The sequence below is a fragment of the Oryzias melastigma genome, linkage group LG16 (genome assembly GCF_002922805.2).
Source record: "Oryzias melastigma strain HK-1 linkage group LG16, ASM292280v2, whole genome shotgun sequence".
Classification (NCBI taxonomy): domain Eukaryota; kingdom Metazoa; phylum Chordata; class Actinopteri; order Beloniformes; family Adrianichthyidae; genus Oryzias; species Oryzias melastigma.
The window spans coordinates 9217980-9229145 of NC_050527.1; the positions used below are offsets into that span (position 1 = coordinate 9217980).

Below are 11166 nucleotides of genomic sequence, written 5' to 3' on the forward strand. Positions count from 1 at the left end.
CGACCGAGCACAGAGAGGGGAGAGGGAGAGCGACAGATGGAGAATAAGAGAAGAACAAAAAAGAGTGTGAGGAGAATGACAGCACACAGAATTTGAGAAAGAAAAGGGGGATGAGACGGAGAGAATGCAGAGAAGAATTGCTATTTGTCCAGTGCGCATCAGCTTTTCTTCTGTCTGTAGTGGTCACACACAATCAGACGTCCTCTAAATGAAAACAGGGCTTTTCAGCCACTTGATGGGACCGACAGTTTGTTGCTGCTGTGGAAAAGGAAACATATGCAGTCCACTCTATTAAAATGTTGTTACTCCTAATGCTAATTTGTCAGTGTCCAGCCACTTTTCCTCAAGTACAGTGATATTTAAGATGAAACATAATGCACAGTAATTGTAGGATTACTTTGCTTGTTCAATGTGTTGCAGCATGAATGATATGTAATACTTTTTAAAAAAGGTTTGATTCAAATGTTTAATAATATTTACAGGGCTGGGTATTGATTATAATTTCCAGAAACGATTCGATTTGGTTCTGATTTTTTAAAATTCTTTTGATTCTTCAGTTCAATTCAATTTTTAGTTTATACATTTGTAGACATTTGTTTAGAAATGCTTTAATAATCTATTATATGTTTTGAATATATTTATTTTATAAAATGTATTAGTGAAATAATGAGATTGTTGATAGCATACAGTGTTACATGGTTTCTCAAAAGTAGAAATTCTAACAAAAATGTTCAGATCATTGACATTTGAAAACATGAGTGTTTCAGTTTGGCCACTAGGTGGCGATCACGCTATAGCATTACAGCTTATCTAGAGGAGAAGAAAGTATGAGAAAAACTGTGTTTTAGACCACAAATTATTATTTTAAAGAAATATTTCTTTATAAGAGTTTGGAAAGTTCATACCTGTGAGTTTATAAAGATGTTAATTTAGTCATCAATGTATTCTTAGGTCGACCGAGCGTTAGCATTTGCTGTCCAATGGGAAATTCCATTAAACGTTAGCATCTAGCTAGCGGACTTTAGCTAGATAGATGCTTTATGTGCTAAATCGATTGATATTTTTATGAATCAATTTTTGATCTGTTAAGCTTAAATCGATTTTTATCAATCCAGCCCTAAGTATTTATGCACTGGCACCACGCCACTATGTTCTGACCTCAACTCTTTGTCAGTGAGAAGATGTAAGTAGTGGTAGAATGCTGGTGCACAATACTTGCTTTATGCTCCATTGACACCAGTCGCATCAAATTTAATGCTCAACGTCTTGACTTCTCGGCCGTGGAGCAACCGTCAACGTTTTTCTGGAATTCATTCATTGTCACATCATAGATAACATGGATGATGTTGAGCGAGTAGCTTGGGTTTATATGGTTTGGCGAGCTTGCGGTTAGGTTCTCCAGATCATTCAGAGTCTCTCCCGTTGTAGTGTTCACTCCTGCAGCAGGAGCTACGCCGGACGGCCGATTTAAACGTAACTTCCGTCTGTCAACCGAGAGGGGAAACATAAAAATTAAACTGGAGGATATTTTTATTATTGTCTTGACGAAAATAAGAAAAAAATCATAACCCCATGGAGCAAGAGCAATCGCACCCGCTTTGACGGCACCCACCCATACAATGCTGACAGTATCAATGCAAGGCACTTTAATTACTGTGATATTTACTAAGTTTCTAAAAGTTGTCTTTGAGTTTATGTAAGTATTTTTCATTTCTGATGTTAAGTGAAGTTTTTTTTTGTGAACAATAACTAACTTGCTTGTACTAAATAGCTGGTGATATAATCTGGCTCCAAAACTTCAATTTATTTTTCAAAACCACAGTTTTCTTAAGTATAAATACAACATTTTTTTAATATTTCATTGGTTTTCTCTAATAGTTTCAGTGAAGAAACTATGAAGCTTTGTGTACAAACAAACATGAAGGAGCTGCACTTATTTGAACGTGAGAGGTCAGAGCACAAACATGGCAATGAAAGTCAAATAAACTAAATGAAATACAGAGAGACTCCAGAAAAAAAATAAGAAACAAGAAACAGATGCAAAATCATTGATTCTTTCTTTCTTGTAGCTCAAATATGCTCTAATATTTGCATAAATAGCTGCGGGTAACAAATGCTGAAATTATTGTGTGCTCTTTCTGTGTTTAAAACAGAATAAACTGATGTAATTTTACAGAATAGCCACCAGGTTTGCTTGTGTTAAAAAATATTCTCAGCTTTCTGTTAATAATTGTGGTAAAAATGAACAAAGCTGGACTGCAGAAAGGATGAAAACCCCAGACTCTTATGGAGCACAGAAGCATTTCCTGTGAAGCTTGAAGAAGATTCCTAGTGAAGTTACACATATGACTGCAACCCGGGAGATCATAATGTGTTTCTCGCATCTCGAAGGGAATACAGTACAGTATGTCAATTATTGAGATTGAGAAGCCGGTGGGCGTGTTGTTATAAAGCCACAGCTTGCAGCATTTACGCCAAACTAAGCCGATTGCTTCCCATTGCACACTACATTGTTCTCATCTCACTCTATCGAAAAAAACGAAGAAATCAGAAACAGTAAACTCCTTTCAGATTTCTGGAACTAGAGGACAGTTTTAGCCCTGGCATTGGTGACCGTTAGCAAATGATGCACCTTTAATTAAACTTGGCAGGTTCCTGGCGTCCATGCATCACCATGTTATGGAGGACATGGATGGCTTGGCAGTGGACCCGCATCGTTTTTAGAGAAAAAAAAAAAAAGCCAGAATAAAGCCAAAGCGTAAGCACAACAACAGGCTTGAAAAGGAATGTTACAAAAGACAAGCTGGCAAACAGATGACGGGGGAAACAAGAGGAGCGTAATGGAACAGGACCAGGTGATATTTTTACTTGTTTCTCAAATTCCTCTGTTAACTCAGATGTTTGACTGAAAGAGAGCAGGCATAAAGACTGAAAAAGCTGCAGCTTATTATTAGCGTGCAATGACAGATGAGAAGAGATGCAATTAGAATGAGCCATATGGATGATCATATGGTCTTTTTATAATTAGCAGTATTTTAATATAGAACAACAACTTGCCTAAAACAAGAGAAAAGAAAGCAATAGTTGAATCATAAATAACTTTTCTAGAGGAAGACTTAGTTCAGTTAAACAATGAGAGTAAGTCATTTTGATTATTTACTAGAAAACTCCTATATTGATCGTATTGTCTATATTTATATTGATCTTTTCATACAGAATGTTACATCTTACTCCTGGAGAACCTATGGGGTCAAATTTGGTTGATGTTTATATTTTTATTTTTTAATAATTGATGCTATCCAAGATGAACAAACAAACAAACTAATTTTAAAAGCCCCCAAAATTCCTCCTGTGCTTTCCAGGGTTAAAGTGTAATATCCACACACGTTATTTAAAATTATTAAAATACATTAATTGACATGAAATACAACTGCTATTAAAATATAGTGTAATTACAATAATATTATACACTACAGTCTATATATATATATATATATATATATATATTTCGAATTGATTAATATGTAAAAAAAAAAAAAAAAAAAAAAGAAGTCTAAGCAGTCTGAGAAAGATGCCCAAACTTCCCTCTCCCTTGCCACTTCCTCCAACTCCTCTAAGGGACCCCAAGGGCCTTCCCAGGCCAGCCAAGAGACATAATCTCTCCAGCATGTTCTGGGGCCTAGACTCAGTTGGGAAATGCCCCCAACACCTTCTCAGGGAGGCGCCCAGGAGGCACCTGGACCAGATACCCGAACCGCCTCCACTGGCTCCTCCTGATGTGGAGCTCTACTCCGAGAAACTTCGAATCTCTCACCCCCATATGCTATTTTGACTTAAAATTCAGCTCAAGACTCTCTTGGAACGGTAGGACTCTAATGTAGGGCTGGTGGGGGTTTTGGATCTGTGAGAATCTGGAGCTGGGTCCTGTCTGGGAGAGGAGATCTCCTCCATCAGGTGTTTCTCACAGAGAGCCAATCAGAAACGGGATCAGGTCCAAGAACCAGACCTAAAAGACCAGAAAGCCTCAGTAGACTCTCCTCCTTGAAACCTTTGCAGTGTCTCTAAACATCACATTAAGATGGAGGTGAAAACATGATGGAAGCCCTTGATCATGTGACTAAAGACCTTATTAATGTAGCATCATGCGTTAAAAAAAAATCAAAAAGTTCTTATCAATGTAAAATTAATAGGAAATCCTACACGTGTAAAAACATTTGAAATATAACATAACATTTACAAATACAAGCGTTTGAAGGCAGCAGTTGTTCTGTTTCTGCTGAAGCTACCACAGCGTGCAACAACTTTTGTATAAAAAATGAATGTACAACAGCAAAATGTAGTTAAAAGGGAATTTTATGTATGCCACTGGTCCATCAAGGCTAAAATTGGTTCAGACGCAGCATGACTTTCTATAATTTTATAATATCATTGTTGCCCTGAGGGACTCGCCTTTGTAGGATAGTTTGTACTTTTCACTTGCTAAACATGATCTACTTTCACAAGTCTGTCTCTTTTGTGCAGCGCAGCTCCTGCATCTTTGTGATCCATTAAAGGTCACTGCTGCACAAACCGCACTACAGCAGAGATTTCACGTAACGCTGTCCAAACATAGACCATACTTTTTATCCATCGTTCGCCTTCTTTCTAATTCTTCCCATCTAATTTTAGGAAAACTCATTTGAAATGTTCTGACTGTCAAATCCTTCATAATCACTTTTATTTACTATATTTGGTTTATGACATTTTGACTGCATCAGAGATTGTGTCACACAACAAAGATTTTCTGTTCAAACAGTGACGGCGAAATGATCGCAGGATCTAAAAACTGCATTATATGAGGCGAAAACTTTGATCGTGTATAATGGGTTCATTTGAAGTTCATTTCATCTCCTCATAACACAACTATGATTGGAAGCTGTTTTACCTCTGGGGTCAAATAAAGTTGATTTAACAGTATTGACAAAACATTAGAAAATGTGAACAGTTGTGTGTTAGAATAGAAATGGGCTGTCCTGCTGATGGAACATCAGGCGGCTACTGATGCTGCAGCACCGCCTCGGGGGTACAACCACGCACGACATGCGTTCAAGCATGTTTGTGTGGATCTGAGCTTTGTTTGTGTGAGTGCCCTACAGGATGGTGTATCAGTAATCGTGTCTCCCCGTATTATCTGTGCGGCAACACGTGTGTTTGTGAGAGAAATATAGGTTGCGTGTTTGTAGAGATGAAAAACACCAAAAAAAAAAAAAAAGCAATAGTGGTGTGGATTGAGCAAAAAGATGAAACCTCCAGTAATATTGGACATATTTGAAGAGGAGGAAGAGGAGGAGGGGGTTGAAAGCAAAGAAGAGGAGTAACCTCAGAGGAGTTGCCTCTGCAAAACCAGTTAAGGTTCTTCATTTTATACAATAAAGAAAATTCTGATTTAACAAAATACAAAATAGTATATTTAAAAAAAAGAAGATTAATTGGTTGTATTTCACTCTTTGAAATTATGCAATGTCCTCATTTTACCACTAGGGTGCAACCTAGTTGAATAAACTCCTATTTTCCATTTTTTATGAATTTGTTAGCAGTGCTGCTAACTCAAATAAAATACTTTAAATATTTAAAGATTAACCTTTCACCTGGGATGACTTTTTGATTTTTAATCATTTTTTGTGTGTTTTTTTTTAAACAAAACCATCTGGAAGCTTTAAGGGAAAAAGCAGGAGGCTGAAAGAAGGATGTGTACTACACTGACTACCATTAATAAACATCAACTAATCAGATGAACAAACCACGGGAGGAGCCAGCTGGTAAATAACATTCTTATCAAAGCCAGACAGAAGGAGAGCAAGAACATTGCTATCAAATAAAGCTCTCCCTGTTGTTCTTTGCTCTTTTTTTCATTAAAGAAACCACTCTCCTGTTCTGATCTGCATTAACCATCCTGGCTGCCTGTCCCAACATTCAAGAGCACTTTCAGCTTTAACGGGATTCAACGGGTCCAATCTCCTGTGAGTCAAATGAGCGACACTCTTTAAAGATGATCTTTCTGTCATCCATCACTTTACACTCTCTCCCTCTAGCTTACAGCCCCTCACGACTCCAAGCGGTGCAACAAAAATGGTGAGCAAATAGGAGCTATCCAGTCATGTAGTTTAGAGCCACATGTCAGCTCGGACAAAATGAAGACGTACATGGATTTATTTGTCTGCAAGTGGATGTATTAGAATGTATAATAGTTCTGCGTCACAACTACAATCTTTATCCAACGCCTCTTTTTCCTCTACTCCTGATTCACAACAATATGAATAAAAAAGAAATCCAATTTTGAGCTTAATTATATGTATGTGTGTGTATGGGGGGGGGTCCTCCATCAAAAGAAAAAAGCTACAAGAACATGGCAAAAACACTAAAATTATCATTTTCATCAGCGTGGGACTTTAAAATTTAGTTGAAAGACTTCTAGAACATTTTTGGATAGTTTTGTTGAATGTTACATTGGACTGATGGAACTGTGAGATTTATATGTAACTCAGATAAAGGAAATCCATATTTACTAAAGTTTCAAAGGTTTTATAACTTGTGGTTATAGTACAGAGGTTTTCAGAAGTTTGGGAACTATTTTAGATGCATCTTATCTGAAGCAGACTGTTTTTGAGTACTCTGTCGACACTCGTTGAGAGAGGCGGAGTGATATTTGAGGAGGCGCGGAGGAATGGAAATCTGAAAAACAGACGTAGAGAAGAAGGGCACGGAGGAGGACTCTACTCGTTTTTTTCACGAGTGCTAGCAATTAGAAAAAAGATAGTGTGTCTTGGTTTGTCGGTCTGATAATCCATAGTGAATTACCTGAAGTTTGTCTTATGTGATACATGACCGTGTAGCTTCAAAATGAAGATTTGGAAGTGCTCTATTATTGCGAACATATTTATTTTTTACTTGAATGAAACTCTGGATTTTTCTGTGCTTAAATTTGCATTTGCCCTAAGACAAAAATATCAGTGCTCCTAGATATTTGATTCTTTAGATATGAAATGTCGACTAAACTAGTTGATTCTATTCAACTTGGTCCTATTGGTGCACACAACACTGCCTTCTAAATTAGCTTCTGCTTCTGGTGCCAGCAGGAGCCGACCCTCAATATTTATCTGAGACTCTATGAGAAACACTTGTGCTTCTGTTTCAAGCCCCTTCCTGAGAGACTGACCACTTCAACACAAACTGTTATCAATTTTAAATAAGTGGGAAAAATTAGGAACAAAAGGGATGGCTTTCTTTGATTAAACAAAATACTCAGATTTTATATATTTTTGTATGTTGAAAGTCAGTTTTTCTGGCATAATTAGTGTCTTTTATAGTTGGGTTTGACAAAAACCTGTGAACTTAAAATGTTTTAATGTTCTTGACCCTGCTCTGCAATTTAACAAGATTTAAAGTTCAAGGACAAAGAGCTGACAGCACCACTCTCCCTCATATTTTCACAGAACCTTTGACCAAATAGAGTGATCTGTAAAACAAAAGAACCTGTTACCTGGAACACTGTCATAACTCCTTCATGAAAGAGCTCTCTGTGTGTCTCTCATCTTCTGCTACAAATTCCTCTCTTCCTTCCACCATGTGTTCCCAAAATATGTATCTCTTGATCACATGTGACATTGTAGGATAGGGCTTTCCAAGGCAGGTAATGATTTTTTTGTTCCTCTTTCTGTGTTGAGAGCGATCGCAGTAGTGCTGGTTATCAGGCCATTTATTACCCTGCCAGCTCGCCACTCAGCTGTCTGAGTGAATGCAATCTCTCCTGATTCACACAATTACCCCAAGATAGAGAGAGGAAGAGAAATATGTCTCACAGTGGTATTGTGGGTCAGAGAGAGTTTAGGGAAATACACAGAGAAAGAGAAGCCAACACTCTTTTTTTTTTGATAGCTCAGGAATTTGTTTTTTACTTCTGATTTGATGCACAGAACACAATATTAGTATACACTAATTAACCACTTCATTTGGCACACCTGTCAAACTGCTCAATAATGCAAACCTCTAATAAGCCAATTATATGGTAACAACTCTATGCATTTATGTACGTGGTCAAAGCGATATGCTGCACTTCAAACCGAGCATCAAAATTGGAACAAAAGAGGATTTAAGTGACTTTGAACGTCGTATGGGCTGGTCTGAGTATTTCAAAAGTTGGGATTTTCACCCACAACCATCTCTAGGGTTTACAGAGAAGGGAATGAAAAAGAGAAACTATCCAGTGAGAGGGATTTCACTGGATAGAAATGCTTTGTTGATGTCAGAGGTCAGAGGAAAATGGCCAGATTGGTTCCAGCTGATAAAAAGGTAAAAGAAACTTAAATAATCATCGATTACAACCGAAGTCTGCAGAATTACATCTCTGAACGCACAACACGTTCAACCTTGAGGCAGGTGGACTACAGCAGCAGAAGACGGGGTGTCGCTCCTGTCAGTTAAGAACATGAAACTGAGGCTATGATTCACACAGACTCACCAAAACTGGACAGTAGAAGATTGAAAAAAATGTTTTCTGGTCTTGATGAGTCTCCATTTCTACAGTGACATTCGGATGGTAGGGTCAGAATTTGTCATCAAGAACATGAAAGCATGGATCCATCTGGCTTTGTATCAACGGTTCAGGCTGGTGGAGATGGTGTAATGGTATGGGGAATATTGTCATGGCACACTTTGGGCCCTGTAGCTCCATTTGAGAATGGTTATAACACCACAGCCTACCTGAGTATTGTTACTGACCATGTCCATCCCTTTTATGACCACAGTGTACCATCTTCTGATGTCTACTTCCAGCAGAATGACGCGCCATGACATAAAACTGGAATCATCTCAGACTGGTTTCTTGAACCAGTCTCTGGACTCTAAAGGCAAAAAGAGACCCAACGCAGTACCAGCAAGCTGTACCTAATAAAGTGTCTGGTGAGTGTAGATATTTATGGTGCTGCTTATTTTCCTTTAACTTAAATCAGCAAAAAAAAAAAAAAAATGACCTGTAATGGAAAATTACAGTGAAACAAACCTGTTGATGTGTTTATCCTGAAATGATGATTTAACTTCCTTTTTTAAATAACTGTCTAAATCTATTCTCTCATTTTCATACTTGACAATGTCTTTTTTCCAATCAGATCTGGACAGATGTTCTCTCTTGTTTTTAGTAATTGCCTCAAGAAGAGCTGTTGCATAAAAATCTCTTCTTGGTCAGGAGACCATCTGACAGACTGAGCTCCCTGATACAGATGGATCTGAAAAGGATGTAGAGATTTAAGTTTATTCAAGTATCAAGCTTTATTAATCACAAATTTTAAATGAGATCTTTTATAAATATAATTTTGTTTTCCTAAAGAAATCCCTAAAGAAATCTACTAAAACCAGTAGCAGTAGTTAGTTAATAATGTTTTTTTAAGAGGCCTAAAGATAAAGCTGTTCTCCTTACTGTGTACAACCTTTAAATCTATAGTTGGCTTGTTTGAGTGCATGATTTATCATATAGTGGGTTGCTTGTAACAGTAATTTAACAGAAGATGGGGTACCCAGGAAAATATTAACTATACACTTGAATAGATTTTACAATTTAGGGGAAAAAAATAGGAAATTATTCTGAGATGTGATGAAAGACAGACATCAAAACTGTTAATTAAGCATAATTTTGGTAAACCAAATGAAATCAAACATTTAATGGAAAAAAAACAAAACTATTAAGCATATTTACCCAGAGTGAAGTGATGCATAGTAATGGTAAAAGTCTATCTGCACTCCCCATTTCTGACAAATGTAATAAAGGAAACATGTTTAAAAGACCGAATCAAAAGCTTTCCTCTCCTCTCTTTTCTCCTCAGTCTGGAGATATTCTATCCTGTGCTAATGCACGCTGCATTCTGTTTCACCGGTACAGCGGGAGTCATCAAAAACTGCAAAGAAACAGGCCACATTTCTCCCCTAGCCCAGCACTTCTGCATGTGTCTGCAAGTGTGCGTGTGTGTGCTTGTCTCTTTGTGTGTTTGCTCCTGATGAGAAGAGCTGCTCAGCAATATTTAGTGTTACAGCGACAGAACAGCTTTAGGACAGAACAGAGGCTCACCTTCACAAAAGACCAAATGAGAGGCGAAAAGCACCGAGAGATAAGGAGAGAGAAAGGAACACAAACACTCTGACTTTTGAATCCACTGATGAAACGTTTCCTTTTATCAGGTAAGACAAAATGTTCAGCAGTAAAACCATCTGGCCTTTTCCCCTACATCCCCTTAAGAACACAAAACGACTTTAAAACACATCATTGTGTGAACAATCCTTAAGCAGTGTTAATCAGTGTGTCCACTTATATTTGGTCTCTCTACGAATGAGCTCAAGTGCTAAAAAACTGTGATGGAACTTTATAGCACCAACCTATAGGTGGAGTGTGAGTGTTTCAGAAATTCACCTCTGAGTTATAAACAGTACTGATGACGCAGAGTAAGCCTGAACTCATTTCCCATCATTCTTCTTCCTGCTACAAGCCCAACTTTATATCAGCTGTGCAGCAAAAGCAATTTTGGACAATCAAGGCGTAAAGTTTTAAGCCAAATACCAGCTCAGATGAGAAAAACAAAAACTAAATATTTTCGTCTGCTCCAGATTTACAAGGATTTGATCAAATAAATATTCTGAAATACAATTTTAATCTTAGTTTTCTTTATAAAGTTCCTTCATCAAGAGAAAAATGCTATAAAAAATATTGAAAACATCAAAACCACAATCAGCAAATTGGTCTGCTTCATTTTAACAGAAACCAGTCATTTACTGTCTTTCCTGCATGCGTGTACAGAATTTTTATTTGATTTTGTTTTAAATCCTGCTGAAGAAGGATAACTACAACACAGAAACCTTATTTTAAAATATGTCAAATAATCCAAGGGAGCAATAACAGCAAAGAATTGATGATCTGTGTTTGAGTTATCATGAAGAAAATGGAAGAAAAGGAATTAATTATGGTTAGCATAGAAAAAGCTGTTTCCTGCTAAGAAGTTATTCTTGAAAAGAAGATGGAGTTGGAGCTGTTTCTTGGAAAAGATAAGACATGAATGAAAAGGTAACAGTTTATTCAAAATGGTCTAGTAAATAAACACATTAGCCAATGCAAACATCTAGCATACTCAGGGAAAGCTGTGTGGA

At 37.3% G+C, this 11166-nt stretch overlaps 1 long non-coding RNA gene across 2 annotated transcripts; it reads left to right on the plus strand.

Annotated features, from left to right (window-relative positions):
• The first annotated feature begins 1146 nt into the window (after window positions 1-1146).
• LOC112144044 lies at window positions 1147-10511 on the plus strand. 2 transcript variants are annotated; one of them, XR_004949419.1, is made up of 3 exons: window positions 1147-5999; window positions 8812-8937; window positions 9855-10511. It is a non-coding gene; the product is annotated as an uncharacterized LOC112144044 (long non-coding RNA). The 2 variants fall into 2 exon arrangements; XR_004949418.1 differs by lacking the exon at window positions 9855-10511 and having other exon boundaries at window positions 8812-9004.
• Window positions 10512-11166: the final 655 nt, after the last annotated feature.